This window comes from Ahaetulla prasina, chromosome 7 (genome assembly GCF_028640845.1).
Source record: "Ahaetulla prasina isolate Xishuangbanna chromosome 7, ASM2864084v1, whole genome shotgun sequence".
Lineage (NCBI taxonomy): Eukaryota > Metazoa > Chordata > Lepidosauria > Squamata > Colubridae > Ahaetulla > Ahaetulla prasina.
Genome location: NC_080545.1, coordinates 58,303,732 through 58,325,906, shown reverse-complemented (window position 1 = coordinate 58,325,906; position 22,175 = coordinate 58,303,732). Strand labels below are relative to the sequence as shown.

At 38.1% G+C, this 22,175-nt stretch overlaps 1 protein-coding gene across 5 annotated transcripts in view; it reads left to right on the top strand.

Moving 5' to 3' along the window:
• Positions 1–8,906: 8,906 nt before the first annotated feature.
• The window catches only part of ATP2B1 (ATPase plasma membrane Ca2+ transporting 1), a 76,174-nt gene continuing 62,905 nt past the window's right edge, over positions 8,907–22,175 (top strand). Inside the window, exons 1-2 of one of the 5 annotated variants that reach the window (XM_058190352.1) lie at positions 8,907–9,058; positions 19,282–19,422. The gene's annotated coding sequence lies outside the window, so the exon portion shown is untranslated. Of the gene's footprint in view, positions 9,059–9,194; positions 9,531–19,281; positions 19,423–22,175 lie in introns of those variants that run through there. The other 4 variants (XM_058190359.1, XM_058190351.1, XM_058190355.1 and 1 more) reach the window with 4 other exon arrangements.

Sequence of the window (22,175 nt, the reverse complement as noted above, 5' to 3'; positions counted from 1 at the left end):
GAGTTTATTTCCATTTATGTAAATTTAAATTGTATTTGTGCTAGATGGACTTAATTGTCTTGACGGGGATACTAAACATAATGTTTCTGAGAAAGGGAATGAGAATGTTTTATTATTCCATGGCAACAGTTTGAGATAGTAATTCATAAGATCATAGAAAATACATTGAGCAACACACATAAAAATAATGGCCCCATTAGTTTGAAAGCACATTTTGCACTCTATTATACTTCTCATAAAAGCATTGATTTGTTTGGGAACATAATATAAAGAGTGCAGATTTTATAGGTAATTACTATTGAGGTGAGAAAAGTCAAACATATTGAAATCAAAGAAAAAATATAATTGTTTTCCCGTGTGTGTGTGTGTGTGTGTGTGTGTGTGTGTGTGTGACCATAAAAATAGAACATATGGAGTTTAATTCTGATGTGGGAGCCAGTGGGTATATCTCTTAACAACTCTATAAAATTACCAAAGTTTCTGTCTTACTTATACAGATCACTTAGCTTAACAGCTTTCCTATGTTATGGATGAAAATATTATAGAGCAGAAAAATATCTATTAACAATTATGTCTGTAAATTGTTTTCAGATTTGCTCCCCTTTGGCTGCACTGAATTGATCAATTACCAAGCAATTGGGATTAAGTATGAAACAGTTCTGTTGTATGAGTGCCTATACTTTTTCTTTTTTCCTGGCAATGTCCCGCATTTATAACAGCTGCCTGGTATGTAGAATTTCAGTAATGAAGTTCACAAAAATGAAATCTGCTGAGAGAACTCTGCCAATCAGTAATGAGCTCTGCAGCTATCTGTGAAAATGCAGCCTGTCAAATATAGTAAATGTAGCTAATATCAACTGTTCATTGCACCGCTTCAGACAACTCTGTTCTATTGAATTCCAGTCTAGTTTTATTCACAGGTTTATTTGATGAGTTCTATAACTAGCATGACTCTGCTAAGTTCAATTGACATTCAGCCATGAACACTATTCTAAATCAGCAGCAGATTTTTTTCGTGTCATATAAAGATTCTTCAGTTCACTTTCATGTGACAAAAGATACTTCAAACCCATTACTAGATTCCAAGATCTGCTGGTATATGGATAAACCAATGCAACAGAATAGGAAAGTATTTTTGCATGTACACCAGTACTGGGTATAGAAAGACTAGCATCCCCTCCCCATGATCACAGGTCCTCTGAAAATTCTTTCTCTTATGCTGTTTGAAATAAAGACCATTTTAAAAATTCATTGTCATGTGCATATATAAGGCAAAACATCTTAAAAAAAGAAAGCGTATCTATAAATAAAACTGCGTAGAAAATCTGCTTTTGTTCTAAAACAATTAACTTAAATCCATAGTTTTCATGCTTTACTTTTGTTTTATTTAAGGATCTTTTGCAAGAAAGATCCTTAAATGTATTTTTTTTTAACTACTCAGACTTTCTAATGTCTTATCAAGTCTTCCATTCTATTTAATGTTAATTTCCATTCCCATGCCCTGTGCCTTAATATTTGCCTATGGCTAGAATCAGGCTATTAGTTAGAAATATTGTGTTCAATATGGGAGTTAAACCTAAGTGATACACTCACTAAGATAATAAGGAAAATAGCAGTCCTGTGATAACATACCATAGATTAATGGAACGTGCTCTGCGTGGCACTGTCCACTTAAGCTTGTGCAAAATGCAGCTGCACAGGTAATAAATGATGCTGGCTACACAGCACATCTAACACCACTACTCTGTAGGCTGCACTGGTTATAATGTGTTTTCAGATACAATTCAAAGTGCTGATTCAGTTTTAAAACCCTATATGATTTGGGACTGGGTCACCTTAAGGATCATCTTTTTCAAAGAGTTCTATCTGTCCAATTAGATCCAACAAATTGGGCATGCTGCAGATCCCATCAGCCAGAGTGTCAACTGGAAGATAGACATTTTCTGCTGTAGTCCCTGCCTTACGGAATAGTCTCCCATTGGAGATTAGATGGCCCCACCCTGTTGGCTTTTTGCAAAGCTTTTAAAACTTGGCTATATAGCGGGCCTGGGGCACGGAATATGTAAAGGGCTCATTACTTAGTTTTACTATTAATTGATTAATCATTATGGCTGTTGTTTGAATAATAGATAACTGAGTTATTAATAACATGAAGGTCTTCTAATCCATCCCCAGCTCAAGGAGGAGACTCTATACCATTTCAGACAAATGACTGCTAAATCTCTTCTTTAAAATCTCCAGTGATGGAACAACCACAACCTCTGGAGGCAAGCCTGATTATGTTGATGCAAACTAGGACTGCACTGGCTTTTCTGGCAGCTGCAACACACTGCTGACTCATACTCAAGTGATTGTCTACTAGAATTCCTAGATCTCTGTCATAGTTACTGCTCTTGAGCCAGGTACCACCTATTCTACATCTGTGCATTTGTTTTTTCTTGTCCAAGTGTAAAATCTTACTTTTCTCACCATTGAATTACATATTGTTAGATAGGGCCCAGTGTTTAGAAGCCTATCTTCTAAAGGGTTGGCTATTCCCATCACCTTGGTGTTGTCTATAAATTTGATAAGTTTCCCCTTCAATCCTTTCATCTAAATCATTAATGAAGATGTTGAAGAGTACTGGACCTAAGACAGAACCTTGAGGTACCCCACAGCATGCTTCCCTCCATTGAGGACTACAGGCTGAATGCGGTTGCTCAGTCAGTTATGAATCCATCTGCTGGTGATGCTGTCTATTCCACATTTTTCTATCTTACCAAGAAGTATGCTGTGTTTTACTTTGTCAAATGCCTTATTGAAGTCCAAGTATACTATGTCCACAGCATTTCACCGGTCCACTAATTTAGTCACTTTGTCAAATAATTCAATAAGTTTTTTCTGGCATGATCTGTTTTTGACTAATCCATGTTGGCTTTAGTAACTGCTTTGCTTGTTTTTAGTTGTTCACATATCCGTTGCTTCTTTTTTCTCAGGTTCTCCCAGGAGTTGATCCCAGGCTGATTTGTCTGTACTTTCATGGGTCCATTTTTTTTTTCCTTTTTGAAGAGTGGAATCACAACAGCTCTTTTCCAGTCCTCTGATAGTTCCCCAGTGCTCCAGGAGTTTTGAAAGATATGTTTCAGTAGTTCCAAGATCACATCTGCCAGCTCCTTCAGAATCCTGAGATGTAATCTATATGCAACTGATGATTTAAACACATCTAGAGTGGATAGGTGTGGACTTACTATTTCCTTGACATCTTCCCCCATTTGTACATCAATCATTTCCTTGACTTCTTCTTGTTTTTTACATGCTGAAAAAACTTTTTTTTAAATTGTTTGTAACATTTGTTGCACGTGGTAGTTCGTTCTGAGTCTTAGTTTTCATGACTTTATCTTTGTAGATTCAGGCTATTCTCCTTTAGTTATATGTCTCTCTTTCCACTTTTTATACTGGACCTTTTTGTCTTTCAGTTTATCAGACTGTTCCAATACGCAACTATGCTGGTTACTGATAGGGAATTGAGCATTACATACTCTAATCCTAGCACTGCCTCTGCATTAAACCCCCCTTTTTTAAATATAAATTTTGCATGCACATACAAAGACATACCACCATGTACTCCAAGTTTCTTAAAAACAAAGCAGTGGATTATATTCTTTTTCTACATGCAATCTGTAAAGAACTAATGGCTGAGGGAACTATAACGATTATAAATTTTCCAGATTTATATTTTTAAAAAATCCTTAACAAATCAGACTATTTAAAATGTTAGATTATAAAAAAATTATTTAATAAAAAATTAAATGATTTGCACCTTGTTTGTGTGTCTCTAATTATTCATAGTAAAAATGCATGTTTCATAGACTTCATTAACTGTAGAGAAACATAAATGATTTTTTTCAATTTTTTTCTATTTATAATGCCCTATTATTATAAACAAGTAAGTTTGAGAATGGTTATGAATAATCTGTATGGAAGAGCACTATGAGGCTTTTAGATTATATTGGTTTGCTATGTAACCTAAAATGACCCTACAGAACCTGCATGAATGATATAGACCACCACAGAAATAAAATCTGCATTGATTCCACAGGTCAAAATTATTTCTTGCATACAAATGTGATCTATCTTTTTTATCCTTTTTATGTTAAGAGAAATCAAACATGTTTATTTCAACTGGAGCAATAAAAATGAAACATAAAATATATTATTTCTAAGAAATCTAGATAATTTGATCCAGTAGTTTAAGAATGCATTTCATTCACTTTTAGTACCAAAAGGTTCTGTTTAGGGGCTATAACAATAAATGATTGGAATTCTGCAGCCTTCAGACAACTGTGTTCACAAAGGCAGTTTTCAAAAGTCTGGAGAAGTCTGCCTGAGCCACAATGATCAGTATACATGAGGTACTGGGCTGCAGATAGAATGAGAGAGAATTCTATATAATCTGTGATGTACTTTTATATTATCTTACCAGGAAGACATGAAAGAGAATCACATAAATAAATCTGCAGGATGTGCTGTTTCATTATTTTGATTTTTAAAGTAACCTAAATATATCTCTCATAAGATAAAACTAGCTGTATTCAGAAAGGAAATAAATACTGCAGTGGTTCCTTCATTCTTTAAAAAACTTTTCAAAAGTAGCAAACTTGGGTTAAAAAAGAATAATAGAGAATGTGATGGAGTCAAAAAATGAAATAAAATAATTGTAATAATGGTTGTGAAAGAATTCTTTATACCTATTTAGTTATACTTTGTTCTATAATATATCTTATCATGTATCTGCTTCCCATGCATGCAGTTATGCACCTCAGTTCTCATTGTTGCTTGCCTTAGGCAGAAGTCTGCATTTGTTTTACAGACATATTAGAATTAACAAATTAAAATTAATTCCATAGTTCAATAGTACCTTGTATTAATATAGTGACATAATTAAATAATGACATATATAATATCAGCATATGTAAGTAAATATTCAAAACTTTTTAAATTTGACTTCCCCAGTAGTTAAAAGACTCCAGGGATGGTAGGATGTGGAGCATGAGGCATGAAATCTGAGAACGAAATTACATGTTTTATATATCTCTGGCTATATTAATAATAATAATGAATCTTGGGTCTAAGTTCTTTGGAACATCTGGAAATGATAATTTGTTGTTTTCTAATATGATATATTTCAATTACAGGCCAGAACATACTTAAACATGAAACATATAGAAATAGTTCATAAGTTTATCATGCAATTTTTTTAAAAAAATCAAAATCTGAATGATCAAAGAGTCAAGTCTGATGGTCTTGTCATTTATTTATTTCTATCGATTTATATAGCCATCCATATAATCGTGATTCTTGGCAATAAACAAAAATAATGAATATCTGTTCTGTCTCGGTCCTCACTTCGGAGCAACGAGCTGGCCCACAGCCAGTGGCCACACGGCTCCCACCAGTCCTGGCCGAGAAAACGCAGCTACCTGCCAAAAAGCCCAAACAGATCAAGATCTCAGCTCACCTCGACATGGTTCAGCTAATTTGCTTCCCATAGAAGTGAGAGCAGTCCCAAAGCTCCTTATATATCCTGTGGGGTGGGGCTCCTGCCCCACCCTTCCCTTTGATGATGCCGCCTCTCTAATCTTCTGAAGTGCGGGTCGGTCCAGGTTTGATTAATATGATTATCAGCTGCGTCTGTAGACGTAGCCTGAGGAAGGGAGGAATCAGGGGATGTCGGCCTCATGACGTCCTCCGACTGGCCTGGTTCTGGCTCCTGGAGCCAGGCCAAAGGAATCGGTGCTCCTGAGGTAAGCCTTACCGGCCCTTCCCCCTCACTCTCAGAATCACTTTCGGGCATGGGACTAGGTTCGGGGGCTGGAGCCACAACAATATCATTGTAAATATTGATGCAATATTGTAATAACACATCATTGATTTAGAGCAATCAACTCAAACAACATAATCACATAATGCTAAAGAACACCACAATGATGAGTATACCCAACTCACAGGCCCCATATCTGGGAAAGCATCTGGGTCTTCAAGAATTATAAAATGCTAGAGATTAGAGGCCAAACAAATCTCACTAATGTATTCTAAAAGGATTGTGACAGAGAAACTCTACACTTCTTGTATCCTGCCAGGTAGCATTGCTTAATAGATGGGAACTTAAAACAGGCCTCTTCTGGATCTAGTAGGCTGGACAAAAAAATGGGAAAGGCTGTCCTGCAAATAACTTGGCCCAATGGAGTATTCCTACAAATTATTGCACAAAATTTAGCTACTGTTATAAATATATTAGCATCTGGGCCAGATAAGTAAAAAGGAAATGGTAGATTTAGGTCAGAGTCACCTAAGTAAGAGATGAACAGAAATTAGACACTGGTGATTATCTTGATAAAGATCATATCTTAAGAGCACATGGTCTATTGATTCTGCTACAAAGGCTTGCTTTCATTTTTTTTTCCCATATTGCTCTGCAAAGAGAAAAATGTGCACCCTTCTATTTGTAAAACCTTTTTAGTAATTAATATATCTACTTGACTTGAGCAAGCTGTTTATTCTACTCAAAGTATAATAGCTTGAAACTCAAGTCATATTTATCTGCTATTCTGTAGTAAAAATGCTTGCTTTGATGTTCACTTTAATATCTCAACCCTTAAAGACAAGAGTATCTTGGTGAAAAGACTTATGAACAGTTTAGCCTCTATTTGATGACACCATGAAAACTAATAAAATCAGTACTAAAAGGAGCAAACTGAGAAGGGCAAACCAAAAATTAAATGTGCCAGCCAAATCTTCACCTCAATCTTTAGTAATCTGAAAATAGTATTTTATATGCATTTGGGAGACTGTGCATTTAGATTTTTAAATACCATAAAATTTATTTATTCATTACACTGGACAACTCATTTTCTGAAATGTTTTGCTCCCTGAAAAACTGCTAGTGATTATGATAGACCCCTTCAAACTGAACACAAATATAATTTCAGAATGACCGTATCATGTAGGAATCTTGAGAAATGTGAAGTTAACTTTTAATGACTATAGTATATTTAATTGCATGTTACCAACATGCTGTATAAGATCAACATGCCTAAAAATATTTTGCTGCTGATTTTTATTTGTATTCAATGTCTGGTGCATTTTGCTGCAGTGTCCAATAATAATCAGCCTGCATTAATGAATTAAAGTTGCCCTGATATTGACTTTCAATTGTGGCAATGTCTCGGTGAAAACTTTCATGTTTCTGAGAAAGAAGTCCAGGTGTGAATGCAAAAATGACATACTGCACTTCATGGACTTATGTTTTGTCAACCAGCTGAATGTAGTTTGGTACTCTGTAGTTGGCTAGGAAATTTGCAACAAACTTAAATGATTTCAAGTGATTTTCTTTGGCCCTACTAAAAGATCTTCAAACCACTTGTCATATCTGGAATGATTTTGTTGATCTGACCAACAAAAATACCTTCCTTAATAACTCTTAGTAACTCTTAATCAGGTATTATTGGAAGCATGTCTCAAATAATGAAAACCTTCACCTTACCCGTTCATCGCTTTCACAAAAGAAAATCATCAGTCCAAGTTTTATGACATGTGATTTTTAATGTTAGCACTAGTTCCATATTATATGTAAATAAAGGTTCCATAATGGACCTTGAATCCTATCTGCTGTGGCTTCAGATCAAGAGAAAGTGTCTTAAAAAATGGCTTTCAGTGGTATTTACATAATGCCTAGCCAAGTGGGACTGCATGCCTAAAAAAATCCGAAAGCTTAATGAATAGGAACTTTAATAGGGTTTTCTTCTTCTTGCTTTATCTGTCATGTGGAAGCAGTTCACACAAGTGACCAGACAACATAGATAGAAGCAACCAATGTTTCTATCCGCGGACCACGCTGCACCTCAAACGATTGCACTGTTTAGGACTAGGGTCCTACTTTCCAGTCACGCTGCTGGGAAATAAAACTGATTGAAATATTAGGCACCCCGCTGCTTTCTTAATGGCAGCCTCGCTGTCTTCTTACACCTCTCGCTCTTTCGTTCTTTTCTGTCTCTCTCTTTCTCTTTCTCTCTCGCGCGCGTACAAACACAATGGCAAACCTCCTCGGATGTAACTACTTGGGCAACAGGAGAGGAAGTGACTAAACATGAAACAGCAAACGTCGTCATCTGGGTTCTGACAGGGATGACATAACACGCAGCCCCCGAACATTAAATCCGTCCTCCTCCTCCATCACCCCCATCCAGAGCCTGTGAAGGAAAGCGGTCCGCAGCTTTCCCTCCTACGTTCCGAGTGTAAATAGCGGCCCGCTGGGTGGCCTGAGACAACGTCGCTTCACCTCAGCCCCACCTCCTCTCATATCTATTGCCCGTCGTTCACAGGCGTTGAAAGCTGCCTCCTTTGCGCTGTCAGTGCTCCTACTCGCTCCGGCGTTCTTTGCACCAGAGCTTAAGCGCCACAGTCCATTAGCAGCTACCTCAGCCTCTGGACGGTGGGTGATATGACTCACCACCCCCTTTCACGCGCTTACTATCCATTCTCCCCCGCCCCGTCGTTTTTTGCGGACTGAAATACAGCAACAGCATGATTACACGGCGGCTACCTTTTCGGAGGCGGATTAATGCTGAAAAAGAGGCGGGACGAGGGAGCGCGGAGGAAGGGCAAAACAGCTACCCACCACCCCGCTTCCCCTCACCACCCCCCTCCCCAAGGGAAACGCTCGTGGCAAAGTCAACGACCCGGAGCCCGCCGGGCCTCATCAAACGCCACGGCCCGACCCACACACGTCATGGAAACAAGCACGTCAACCAATCCTACCCAATAGGGAGGCGACATGAAGGCGGGGGGAAAAAAGGCACTCACCGCCTTTTCGGGCACACTTCCCAGTCCCCGCCCCATCTCTTATCCCCCCCCTTCCCTTTCTCCCCCATACCCATGAAGGCACCGTGTCTTCGAACCCCCTCCTCTTCCTCTAAATTGAGCGAGACCCTGTCACGTGACGGGGACCGGGCCGGTTCGGAGCCCGGCAGCTCCTGGCGTGCTCGAGGCGGGGGGAGTCGGCCGGGCACGGCGCGAGCGAGTAAGTGGCCAGCCCTTCGGCGGAGGGCGAGAGGTGGATGGGAGGACGGTGTTGTGCCTTTACGGGGCTTGGGGCGGGGCGGGACCCGACCCAGCCGCCGGCTCCTTCCCTGCCAGAGTGGCCTGGAGAGGAAGGCGAGCACAGCTGCTCTGCTTGCACGCGTGCTCGCCTACCGCCGACTAACGAGGGCGAGGTGCTGCCAGGGTGTTAGTGCCGAAGGCGGGGCGGGGAACCCAGCTCCCTCCTCCACTGCTGCTGCTACCGCTGCCGCCTCCGCCGCTGCCGCCTCCTTCCCCCCCCACCCCTGCTCGCGGGCTGGCTCGGTGGCGGCGGCGGCGGCGGCAGCAGCTTAAGCGTTCAGGGCTGGATTGGGGGACCTTGCTCGGCAGGCGAGCAGCAGCCACTGGTGTCGATGGCGGCAGCCGCCGTTCTCGACGCGTGTGAACCTGGGCGGCGGTAAAGGAGCCCTGAGGTAAGAGGCGAAAACCGTGGCAGAAAACGCGAGGGAGACGGGGCGCCGCCACCGGGGACCTCTAGCTGGAGAGAGAGGCAGGTGTCGGGGTTCCGCTGAGCGGTGCAGGCCGGCAGGCGAGCCGGAAGGAGGTGGGGGTGATGAGACCTGGGTCGGCGCGGTGGGCCCACTCGCGCCCTCTCCTCTGCCTTCTCCCCCTCGGTGGGCGATGGGGGGGACGACGACCACGCCGGCCGCCTCGGAGCGAAGCGCCGTGTGACCTTGAGGGCACCACCGTGCAAGGCGGGCGCCCAGTTGCGGCTGCCCGGCCCCGAATCTCCACGCCACCTGGTTAGACCGAGAGTGAGCTGCTGCCGCTGCTGCTGCTGCTTCTCCCCCAGCTTACAGATCCGAGAACGCGCAGCTCGCTCCGCCGCCGCGTTGCGCTCTTGGAATGACCCCCCGGACCCTTCAGCAGGGTGTCCGCGCCTCCGGCTCAAGAAGCCCGTCTCCGATAGCTTCGGTCCGTGTGATCCCCTTTTGGCGGGGAGTCAGCTGTTCAGCCTTGTCTCGCAGGGGATCCTTGTGCTAGTTCTGAACTTGAGGCTGGCTTTCTCTCTGCTTTCCTACCTGTAAGATCGGTGACTTTTGACAGTGAGCTATATTGCTGAAAAATGAAACGATTGATTGTATTCCTCTTTTTCCGACTATCAATGTTACTTATGAATGGTAAAGGAGATTTTTTTTTAAAAAAAGGAACCACGTTTTAAAAGCATCCCTGTGAATTGTAGGTTGAGCCGGGGAAGCTGGTCAAAACAGCCTTGGATACTGTAGATCTTTTGTGGTTTTTATGGCATGCTTGTAAGACCCTTTCTGGGGGCTAAGTATTGCAGCCAGCACTGAGCTTATGAATTCACCCTCACTTGAGGGAGAGAGGGGGGGAGTGGAAGGGGGAAGCTATAATCCAAGTAGTAAAGGCACTTGGAAGATTGGTGGCTGAGACTACTACCTCATGTACTGTATTCATCAACTGATATGTACTTTTAAGCCATTGGTGTAAAAAAACCCAAATAGAGGAGAAACTTAAGATACTGAAGAACATCACATATGAAAACTAACTGATAAAAGTTGGCTTATGTGATATATTGCTATATATTGTAGAAACATTTATTGTAGAAACATTTCAATAAAGTAGGGTACTGCTTACCAAGTTGAAATAAATGCCTATTCTTTTGACCTATGTATTTACCGTAGATGCAATTACAATGCTGTGACAGCCACTTTAGTTTTGCTAATCTCCAGTAAACAGTTTTGCCCCCCTCCAGTAGACAGTAAACTGCTGTGTTCTATAAATTTAAATATATGAAAAGCATGAAGGTGTTTGCTGATATCCTGACTATTAAATTTTGCTGATTTCAGTGCAAATAGATATTATAAAGAAATCAAGCTTGAGATATTCATGTAGAAAATGACAAGAACTGGAACTTTGAAATTTCACCTTTTCCATGAGCTTACTTCATAGCTTTTGGAAACCGTGTTGTAGCCTCAGCCTGCTCTCATCACCTTCAGCCTTGAATATAGGAAAAATAATTATATATAAACATTTTTCCTGTGAGATAAATATAAATATTGCTGTCAATAGAACATGAAAAATATGTATATATTAAAGGATAGAGTTTTATGTCAAACAGCCAGAATCAGACTCTTGATATTTGAGTAACTTACCGTTGGTATATATTGTAACTTACGTGTATATATTTTTGATTCCAGAAGCTTGTATTGCTATCAATTCAACGATTGTTGCACAGACAATAGAAAAAACAACATTCACTATATTTGATTTATAGTGTAGCATATGAAAGGCGTATAAATGTGTCTTAATTAGGAATTCATCTGAAACTGCTGTCTTAATGCAGTGGCAGAATGTTTTAAAGGAATAATACTGTAAGATTGGGAACCTATTTTACAGTATTTATCATCGTTTTCCTGATTATATATGAGAGACTTCTAAAAGCAGGATGGATGGAGAATAGTACTATGAAACAGATGAAAGGGATTTCAGTTGGTATAAGGAGATTGAAATGTTTCATGAACCCTGATGATATTCTCTGATTAGCAAGGAACAATATTGAAATATCAACACTTAAAATTCAGTTTGCGGATATGGCCTTATGTTTATACACCTTCATCTATAAGATTGATTCATATTTTTACTTATTAAAAGTTATCTCTAGATATTGCTATATATTAAAATGTGCTAAGCACATATTTTCTGGGTTGTCGTCTTGCTTTTGGTAGTGATACAGAGTAATTGCATATTTATGTAGTTTGGTAGGACCCATAATTCACAAACTCTATAGGATTTCTCTAAGTTATTATATATTTAGGACATAAAACTTTCAGATGTTCACATGCAGATATTACAAAAAGACTTAAATTCAGATCCTAAAGATACTCCTGGTTTTTTGTTGTCTGTAGGTGAAATAGTCAAATTGGGAAAGTATTGGTTTAAGTGGTTGCAAATGCATTTATAGGTTCAACTCAAATGCTGGATTAAGTTTTTTAAATCTTCAAATAGTTTTGATCAAGAATATTTGAAGGACTGCCTACAGTACATAAAACCACTAATTTGAAGGATTGCTTATTGGTCTGCCATTAAAGGTTAAAAAGGTTCTTGGAGACCTTATATAGAATTGGTTAAATGAAAGACCCTTCCTTATGTACTCCAAAATATCAGTGTTTCACTTTATCAGGGGCTTAAGAAACTGTTTGCACTATTATATCTATCAAATGTCTACAGCAACACATACATTAAATCTGGACAGTTTAACTGATTTACTTTTTAAAAAATGCATGAACTGTTTCTTTTCTGTAGGGTTCCATGTTTTCTGTTAAAACTTACTGATATTTTTTTTAAAGTGCTTAAGTAGTACATGAAATAACCAAAATATGAAGTTAGAATAGCAAAAATCATTGGATAATTAATTCACAGATGGATCCAGCAGTTTGATCTAGACATTTTTGTGTTTGAGCATGCCCATCCATTTTGAACTATTGAATTATACTGTATTGATACAACAAAAGAACAATTTAAATTAACTGAAATTTATTTAAATTTTTATTTTTTTAAACCATGCATATCTATTGTTTTAAATGTATATTTCCCTTCACAAGTTTTCACTTGATAATTTTTTGGTGCAATAATGGAACTTAATATATGCAATATTTCATTTGAAGATTCTGTGAAGGACTATACCTGCAGACATCCATGTTTTAGGAAACAAAATTAGGGTAATGGAAATTGCAAAATGAATCTTGAAATAGTGTATTAATTAAAGCATCGTATGTAGGCCCATTGCATCTATTATGATATGGGGAGTATATTTTCACTTTATTTTTCACTACTGTTCTCAATTTTTTGCTCTAAATAAAGTTTATCTATCTCTTTGCTATGTGATTATAAAATGAATTATCCTGTAGTATGTTGTGTAGGTTGTGAGCCAGATCCTTTCCAAAAATATTTAGGTTTCATTTGGTGAATGGACATATTTTGTGTATTAGGATTAATCAAATTATATAGTTGAAGTGGTTAAAAAATACTGCTGAGTTTTTCCGCAGTGCTAACAACTTGTCTTACTTCTTATTTGTCCAGTGATAATTCTTGGGATTTGGGGAGCAAATAGTGGGAACAATGGCTTCTAGAGGGAGGCTGTTTTCACAAAGTAATTGTCTTAGGGTTTGGTTAGCCACAGAACAAAAACTGAAACTGAATGGGTTGGTGGGGAATGAAAGGAAGTTTCCTTGGGAATATTGGTGTCCACAGGAGCTCTTACCTTTGTTCAGTAACAAAGACCTTTGTTGTGTAGTTGTGCACCAAATGAGGAAATAATTGTTTCAGATCCAGAGTGAGATATCACTCTGGAGATTCTGCTGAAGTGTTTTGTATCAGGAACTGAAACCAGAACTTTTTTTTGTTGTTCCTTGTTTTGTACCAAAAAAAAAAAATGGGTGGGGGGAGGCTTGGGTGAAGAGGATAAGGTTAGTGATTATTCTTCTGTCTCTTAGTAATTCTCAGCACAGAATATCCCACTGGCCTGAACACCCCTCTGCCACCCACTGATACTGTCTCAACGCAACATAACCCATTGATGCCCTTCCTCCAGTCCTCCCAGTTTCTCTCCTTAGCTGTCATTGTCTTGGGGCATTTTTCCTCACCTTGCTTGGAGCCATATCTTCCTAGAACAAAATAATTTTGTTCCATGCTGTGCACGGATTAAAATCCTAAAGCATGCATGTTTCAGCTTGGGCACAGTCCTATCCCAAACCAGCTGCTCCCTGCACCCGACATTTTATCTATTGTTATTTATATGACTGTCAGGCATGTTAGAGAAATTCCATATTTTTTGTGTTAATTACACACAGATACTTGTGGTTTCCTGGGAACCATGAGCCTGCAAGTTTTTTATTCAAGGCTTTTTTGTCAGATATCTGATTGTTATCTTTTACATTGCTGTCTGGCCTAGTCTTCCATGATGCTATGCAATATAATATTGTAGTGCATCAGAGAAACCATGAACACTGAAGAAACGCAGAAGGTTAGAGTTGTGAAGGTCAAGTACATACGTAGGTAGTACTTTCCCACTTCCTCCTGCACTTGCACTTGCCTGTTACTTTTAGCCTTAACTCTTTTTCCTTTCTTTGGATACCTTCCCTTCCTCTTGTTGCTGTTCATGCTATAGTTGTAGTTTGATTATGCACATGTTAATGGCACTTCTTTTTAAATTCAAGAGTACACTGAATATTTTTATAATGAAATAAATTGTCATTCAGCACTTCCTGCTTAAGTTTTTTTAATAAGTAGGTAAACAGCAGATTATAGGGCTACAGTAGTTGATTAGATGTCATATTAGGGGTTAATTTCTATTGAACTGTTTCTGTCTTAGTTATTTAAAGGAAGTAAAATAGTCACAATAGCAAAATTCTTGGGAAGCATATATATTCTCACTCTCCACTTTTTAAAATTATTTCTTGTTTTTTGTCGGTTTTGTGTCATGTGATTATGTAAGGACTGATGTGCTTGTCATTGTTAAGATTGTCTTGATGGGTTTAAAATATTACTATTTATATAGCCTTTAAGCACCAAAATGTTTTTGATTGCAGTGAGGCAGAATTATAATAAATAAACAATGTCATCTGTCTCTAGTTATGAAATACTAGGTGCATCAATTAGACAACTGTCATCATTAAAACCAATAATTTTAGTTTTAACAGTTGATATGAACCCATTCTAATAAACTTTCATACATTTATAACATTTATTGTTTTGCTGAATGCCTATCAAAAGTCTCTCTCTACTCCTCATTTACCTTCTTTGTCTTTCCTGTTTATATTTACATTTTACACCAAACTCTAATTTCTTTAAATATGTTATATTAAATTGATTGCAATTAGTTGAATTCACAGAATATACTAGGTATAAATCAAAAGCGGACCCTGCAACTGCGGATATACGCTAGAAAGGAGAAGACTAAGTCTAAATCAAGGAAAACATTCTTTACTAGAATGTGTGAATGCAACTATTGCATTAGGGATTTTATTTACTTGCCCAGTAAAAGTTCTCTTTTCTATGAGGATTTCTTTCTATTCTTACTTTTCATTGTATTCTGTATTACATTGTTTTTGCTTCTGAACAAGATTGCCTGTGCCATTTTCCCCTCTGGTTCTCTTTCATGGGTGGTTCTTTGTGCTTGCATCCGTTAATCTGTTGTTTCGTTCAACTCAGTATATATTCTCATTTCAAAATCCCAAATGATCCCTCTTGCTGACATATGCCTTAATCTTTGTATGTTTCTGCTCTTTCATTCAGTTCTTATTTCTGAGGATCATTTCTGAACATACAGATACACATTGCCATGTATAGTACTGGTATTTGTATCTTAAATCTCAGTTGATAGGTTACAAGATAGGAACTCCCAGTTTATTTTCATATTCTGCTTAGCTTATTGTTTTGTAGGAATAAGGTCTTTTTCATTATCTCTCAACTTCCAGAGCTTGTAACAAAGCTTTTTCTCTTCCAGTGGTTTTACTCAATGAGGGAATTCCCAGCAGGGCTCTCTCTGTGAAATAGAGACTTAGAATAAAGTAAAATGGGTCCAGGCTACTTGAGGAACCTTCTCATCCCACTGGGATTAGCCTGCTCCTCCTGTACCAGCAGAGGAGGTATGCTGCAGGTCCTTTCAGCCTGATTATTCCAATTGCTGGAATCCAAGAGCAGGGCCTTCTATTCCATTGCCTGTGGAGCATTTTGCTCCCCTCCAGTGTAAGGTCAGCCCTGACCCTCCTGACCTTAACGGAAGAGCCTAAAGGCCTGGCTCTGTCAGTTAGTTTGGTGCCCCAATGGGAATATCACAGTGGAGGTGGTTGATTGAATAACACTGGATCCCACCCACTCCTGATCTTTCAATTGGGCTGTGGTGTTTTGGATTTTATATTTCTTTATATTTTTAGTTTATACAATTTTATCTTTTATGAATGTAACTCACTCAAAATTACCTTGAGGAAAGATGGGTGGCCAATAAATTTTATAAATAAATAGAGATTGGTAGTAGTAGTACCTAACACAACTGCATTATTTTAATAGGGCTGTGCAGTCTGGTTTACAGATAAAAGTAAAAACAATAGTCTTGGAATCACCATTCCCTGGGGCCATAATTTGCTTTAACATCTATTTTTGTGTGTGCCTTCAATTTAGTCTCAATTTCTGATGATTGCTTACATAAGTCCTTGCAATTTTCTTGACATGATTTTTGGAGGATTTTCGCCACTATTTTTTTTTTTAAACTAGGGCTGAGAGAAAGTGATGAGTCCAAGTTTATCTATCTGGCTTTGTGGTTAGAATTAGTCTCCCCATTTCTAGTCCATTCTAGTCCATACCCTTTATACCAAGCTGGCTGTCACAGATATCTTATTGATTATTAATTTAAAATATTTATATCCTGGTTTTGAGTATGAAATATAAAGATCCCCAGAATAATGGAAGTAGGCATACCAAATAATAAAAATAAAGCAATGCTTGCATTTAAATTTATACCGGATGCAAACGGGAAGGAGATTGCAAAAGAGAAGGAAAGAAAAATCATTAGCTCTTAATGTTTCATGGTTCTTACAATGGTCAATTGTGATGCAAATTGGATGCTTAGAATGTCCCTAATGATGCTGGCTGGTAATTTCAGTGCACATGGCCCTTTGGTTTCCCTTCTTAGTACAATTAGTTCCAGTTTCCCCAGTGAGTTGAAGCTTAGGTAATAACAGCAGCACCAAATTGCCTAGTGCCTGAACATGCCTATATAGACATGCATGTATGCTTTGTTTTGAAACACCAGTTATATGTGAAAAACAAGAATGAGTGGAATGGTAGACTTGATTGTTTCTTGCTAACTTTCTTATGTGAGCATTTAAATATGTCATTGGTGCTTGCTTACTTAAAACTTTACTACAAGCTTACCTGATGTTAAATGTTTTCATTTAGAATTAAATAATGTTTGTTCTTTATATGTAATTGAGACATACATGTTGAACTGTTTTTCCAAGATAGTTGAAGCACTATATGACAAACACTAAAGTGCATGACTTACAAAGTGAGTTCAAAAACTGGTGTTGACTCAAAATACAGCAGTAAAGATTAATGTAAGTGCATTCTATAAACATATATTAAGCAGGTATTCTAAGAATTATTATGACTATACCTGCATTTACAATCACAATTGGGCCAAGAATGTTAGTGGTTGAGCAAAATGAAGATTAAGCAACTACAATACTGACTCTCCCAGTTTATTTATTTTATTTATTTATTTATTTTTATTTGTCAAACACAACAGTATATATAAGTATAAGCATGAAATAACCATACAAATTGGATACAATCAAAGGAAACATTAGGACAGGAACGGTAGGCACGCTGGTGCTTTTATGCACGCCCCTTACAGACCTCTTAGGAATGGGGTGAGGTCAATAGTAGATAGTCTTTGGTTAAAGCTTTGGGGATTTTGGGAAGAGACCACAGAGTCAGGTAGTGCATTCCAGGCATTAACAACTCTGTTACTGAAGTCATATTTTCTACAATCAAGATTGGAGCGGTTCACATTAAGTTTAAATCTATTGTGTGCTTTTGTATTGTTGCGATTGAAGCTGAAGTAGTCTTCAACAGGAAGGACATTGTAGCAGATGATTTTATGAATTATACTCAGGTCATGCCGAAGGCGGCGGAGTTCTAAATTTTCTAAACCCAGGATTTCAAGTCTGGTGGTATAAGGTATTTTATTGTGATCAGAGGAGTGGAGAATTCTTCTTGTAAAATATTTCTGGACACGCTTAATTGTATTAATGTCCGAAATGAGGTGTGGGTTCATCTACAAGGTAATGTCCATCAAGCTTTTATTTAGTGTTCTGATTCTTTTTTCCAATGTGTAAGACAGAGCATTTGCTGGTTGAGATTTGGAGTTGCCAATTTTTTGACCATTCCGACACAAAGTCAAGGTCTTTTTGAAGGGTAGCTGCATTGTTGATAGTGTTAAATAATTTAACTTCATCGGCGAAGAGAACACAGTTACTTATAATATGGTCACAGAGGTCGTTAATGTATAATATGAAGAGTGTTGGTCCTAGAACGCTGTCTTGGGGGACACCGCTATTGACAGGAGCAGGATTTGATAGGGCACTGCCTATTTTGACCATTTGTTGTCTGTTTGACAGGAACGCTGTTATCCAATTATGGAGGGATCCGGAGAAGCCGTAGGATTTTAGTTTTAGAAGAAGCTTGTCATGTACCACTGAGTCAAAAGCTTTACAGAAGTCTATGTAAATTGCATCTATTGCTTTGCCCTGATCAAGATTTGTAGTCCATGTGTTTTTGTAGTGAAGAAGTTGTAAATTACAGGATAAATTTTTTCTGATTTTTTTTCCCCCCGTTGTGATCATTAAGTGGAATGCCAGGCAAAGGATACAGGGCATGGTGGGAGACCTATACCCTCTTCCCCTTCCATCCGAGAGAACGATTGTGAAAGCAGTTGATGGCATTCACTAATTTATTTTTACCAAATTTGAGGTCCAAATCCCTGCAGGATTGTCCCTCCTTCAGGGAGGGGAAGGGAAATCCCTCAGTGCATTGGGTGAATGGGCCTCAAATCCAACATCTCCTTTGCTTGCAACCTTCCCTGTCAAGCTTGTCCAGGGACTTTCTAGTAAAGCCGCGAGAGAAGATTGTAAATAGTATTCAATCATAAATCACTTGATTTTGAGATTGGGGGCATATAAATTTAATAAATAAATACATTTTTAAAAACGTGAACAAATTACCAAACACTTGAAATGTGGTTATGCAATCTGGGGAAGTTGGTGTAACATTTTACAATTTCTGGAAGTGCTTTATGGACTGTGGACCATTCTTTCCGAGGCTATTAGTACTGTGAATGATTATTAAATGACCTATTATAACTTGAGGACTACTGTATACCCTCTTTTTTAATTCTCCTTTTGAAGGACTCCACTGATTTAGATTTCCAGTTTAATGCAGCCTAGTAGTTCAGCCAAAGATTTTTAAACAAGGATTTCTAACCAAATAGGCTGTGGCAGTGGTTGGGAAATTCATGGCTTTAAAAAGCAGAACTGATTTATGAGAGTCCTAGATCTAAGATAATAGGAAGAACTTCAAGCATTAAGAGAAACATTTTTGTGACCTTGGCAGATAAGTTGATCTTTCTCCCTCTTCTGATAGCTTTTCAGATAAACAATGAAGCTAGAAAACTGACAGTATCTGCACTCTACCCATTGTTCGACTCAGTAGGCTTTTGAGTCTAAGGGAACAAGCTGATTCATTTGAATCTAAGACTGATATCCTGAAGAGGCAAAGGGACTGGTAAGTAAGGCCTTCAGAAATGAATGACAATGGGAAAAATAAAATAATTTCTTAGAATGAATTTCTTACTTTGGAACTGTTAATATCTTGTGTCAATGACATAGGCAGAACAGTAGCTTCAGTCTTTAGGCAACATGTTGAATTTGGGATTGGGCATATGGACCACTTGATTAATTGCCTGCTCATTATGAACATTGCAAATATCAAATATCACTTACAAAAATTGGTAGATAGTGTTATAATGATGCACATTAACAGTGATGTGGGGAAATGAACTCAAGTCAAATTCAGATTTGTCAAAAGTGAAATCAGCTTCTTAAAAATTGCTACCATTGTGCACAAGCAGCTAGATCAGGACTGTCAAACTGGTGGCCTGCGGACCAGATGTGTAGCGTGCTGGCCACGCCCACACCCGGTTTAGTGAAAGGGGGGAAAGTCACAATATGTCACATGACGCCACCATGATCATACGAGTTTGACATCCCTGAGCTAGATGAATAAAACTGAAGACATCATTGTAAGAGTGTTATAATTACCATATTTTTCGGACTATAAGATGCACTGGACTAATAGACGCACCTAGATTTAGAGGAAAAAAAGAAAAAAAATAGTTTTTGGCCTCCGCGCGTCACATTTTTGCCCTCCCTGGCCCCCAAAAGCACTTTGCTAGAAAAACAGGCCCATTTTTGGCCTCCCGAACCTTCCGTGCACCCCGTTTTTGCCAAAAATCCACCCATTTTTGGCCTGCACAGTGCTTCTGGGGGCTAGGGAGGGTGAAAACTCGACACGCAGAGGGTTCGGGAGGCCAAAAACAGGCCCGTATTCAGTCTATAAAATGCACCAAAATTTTCACCCACTTCTTTGGGGGGGGAAGTGCATCTTATACTCCGAAAAATACAGTATACAGGAAGGAGTTTAATATTGTAGGTGTTAGAACATTATTTTAGAACGAACTGGGCTTGTGCAAAGGACCATCTGTCATAATCAAAAATAAAACCATACAACTACTTTTTCTTAAGAACAGGAAAGCAATTGGGCATTTTTTTCAGTTACATTCTGAAGGATAGCTAACAGAAACTAGAGATGGTTTTGATTTGGGTTGAATTATCTCTACATTGGAGTTAAAGTGTTTTCATCGTCATCTAAATAGGGACAAAGTAAAATTAAAACATATAGTATACTAAAACATGGTTGTTTCATGTTGAAAAGGTAATGGTCATAAGAGTAAATACCCATGTTAGGGATGTTTGGAGAGAAACATCATATATATTTTTCTTATGTTAACGTTAGAACGTTCTGAATTAAATTAAAGAATTATAGTGCTCAAGTCTGAAGAAGAAGAAAAATATATCAGGCATAGAACGTATCTGATAAATGGGAAAACACTAAATATAGTTCTTGATAAAAATAGTGTATGGACAGAAAATGATATATTGACATGTATGTCAAAAGCAGTGTGGATCTTAAGCCTATGCAAAATAAATAGGATCTCTGCAGGTTTGAAATGAAGGACTGAAGTTATGTTATCTTTACTCCATGAGAAGTATGAGTAAATTGTTATGATGACATCATATTTGAGAATGAAATTACATCATCCAGAGGAGAAATGGACATTATTTTAGCTATTCTAAATTCATGGTATCCTGCTTTCAAATTCCACCAAACTATTTGTATCTCATTCTTATTGATCTTATTTTTCTGAGACCAAATATATGAAGTTTTTCCTTTGTTTAGAAGAATTCTCTTATTTATCAATTAAGGTATTAAGATAACAATCATAATGCTGTTATTTAGAATAAATTCTATTGTTATGATTTTAAAACTTAAAAGCTTTCTTTGCCTCTTGCAGCTGCTTGAAAAATAGTTTTTGAAGCAACTGAAACAAAACGGTACACAGAAGCAATGGCAGCTCTGACAACTCAGTAGGGGATAGTTTTAAGTTTGTGACATATTGCTGACTATATGTGTATACCATTAAAAAACTGAAAGACTTTGCTTTAGAATTGTGCCAGTGATGCTAAATACAAGAGCAGTGTTCCTGAAGACCTGATCCTCATCATGCCTCGGATTTACTGTCAAATATAAGTGCTTTCGAATAGGTGAGAGTGGTGTTCACATTAGTATGTAATATTAAATATCTTCCAAATGCTGCAGAAATACGCTACTCAATATTGTTCATGGTTCTTTCTTTTTAGTAAAAGAAGCTGAAAGGAATGATTATATACGCTTCATGTTTGCAAAGAATACCACCAATGCCAAAGATTAGCAGTCTTTGGGTATCACTGCACTATTTTTCAGTACACTTCAGCAAAGTATACTGAAGTAGATTGTTGTTATCTGCATTTTTTGTACACTTATTTTTTTTTTTTAATTTATATCCCGCCCTTCTCCGAAGACTCAGGGCGGTTTACACTGTGTTAAGCAATAGTCTTCATCCATTTGTATATTATATATAAAGTCAACTTTATTGCCCCCAACAATCTGGGTCTTCATTTTACCTACCTTATAAAGGATGGAAGGCTGAGTCAACCTATTGAATAAGAATTTTCATATTCTTTATCTTATTTGTTAGTTTATACTTCATGTTTATTACATCTGGAGCAGTGCATGAATTGCTATATGAACATGATGGGGCAAAGATGGTTTGCAAGGATAGAAAGGTATAGGTAGATATAAGGAATAGTATTGAGATAAACTATTTTGAGTTCATTTTTTCCTTATTTCCTATCTCCTGCATAAAATTATTTTTGTTA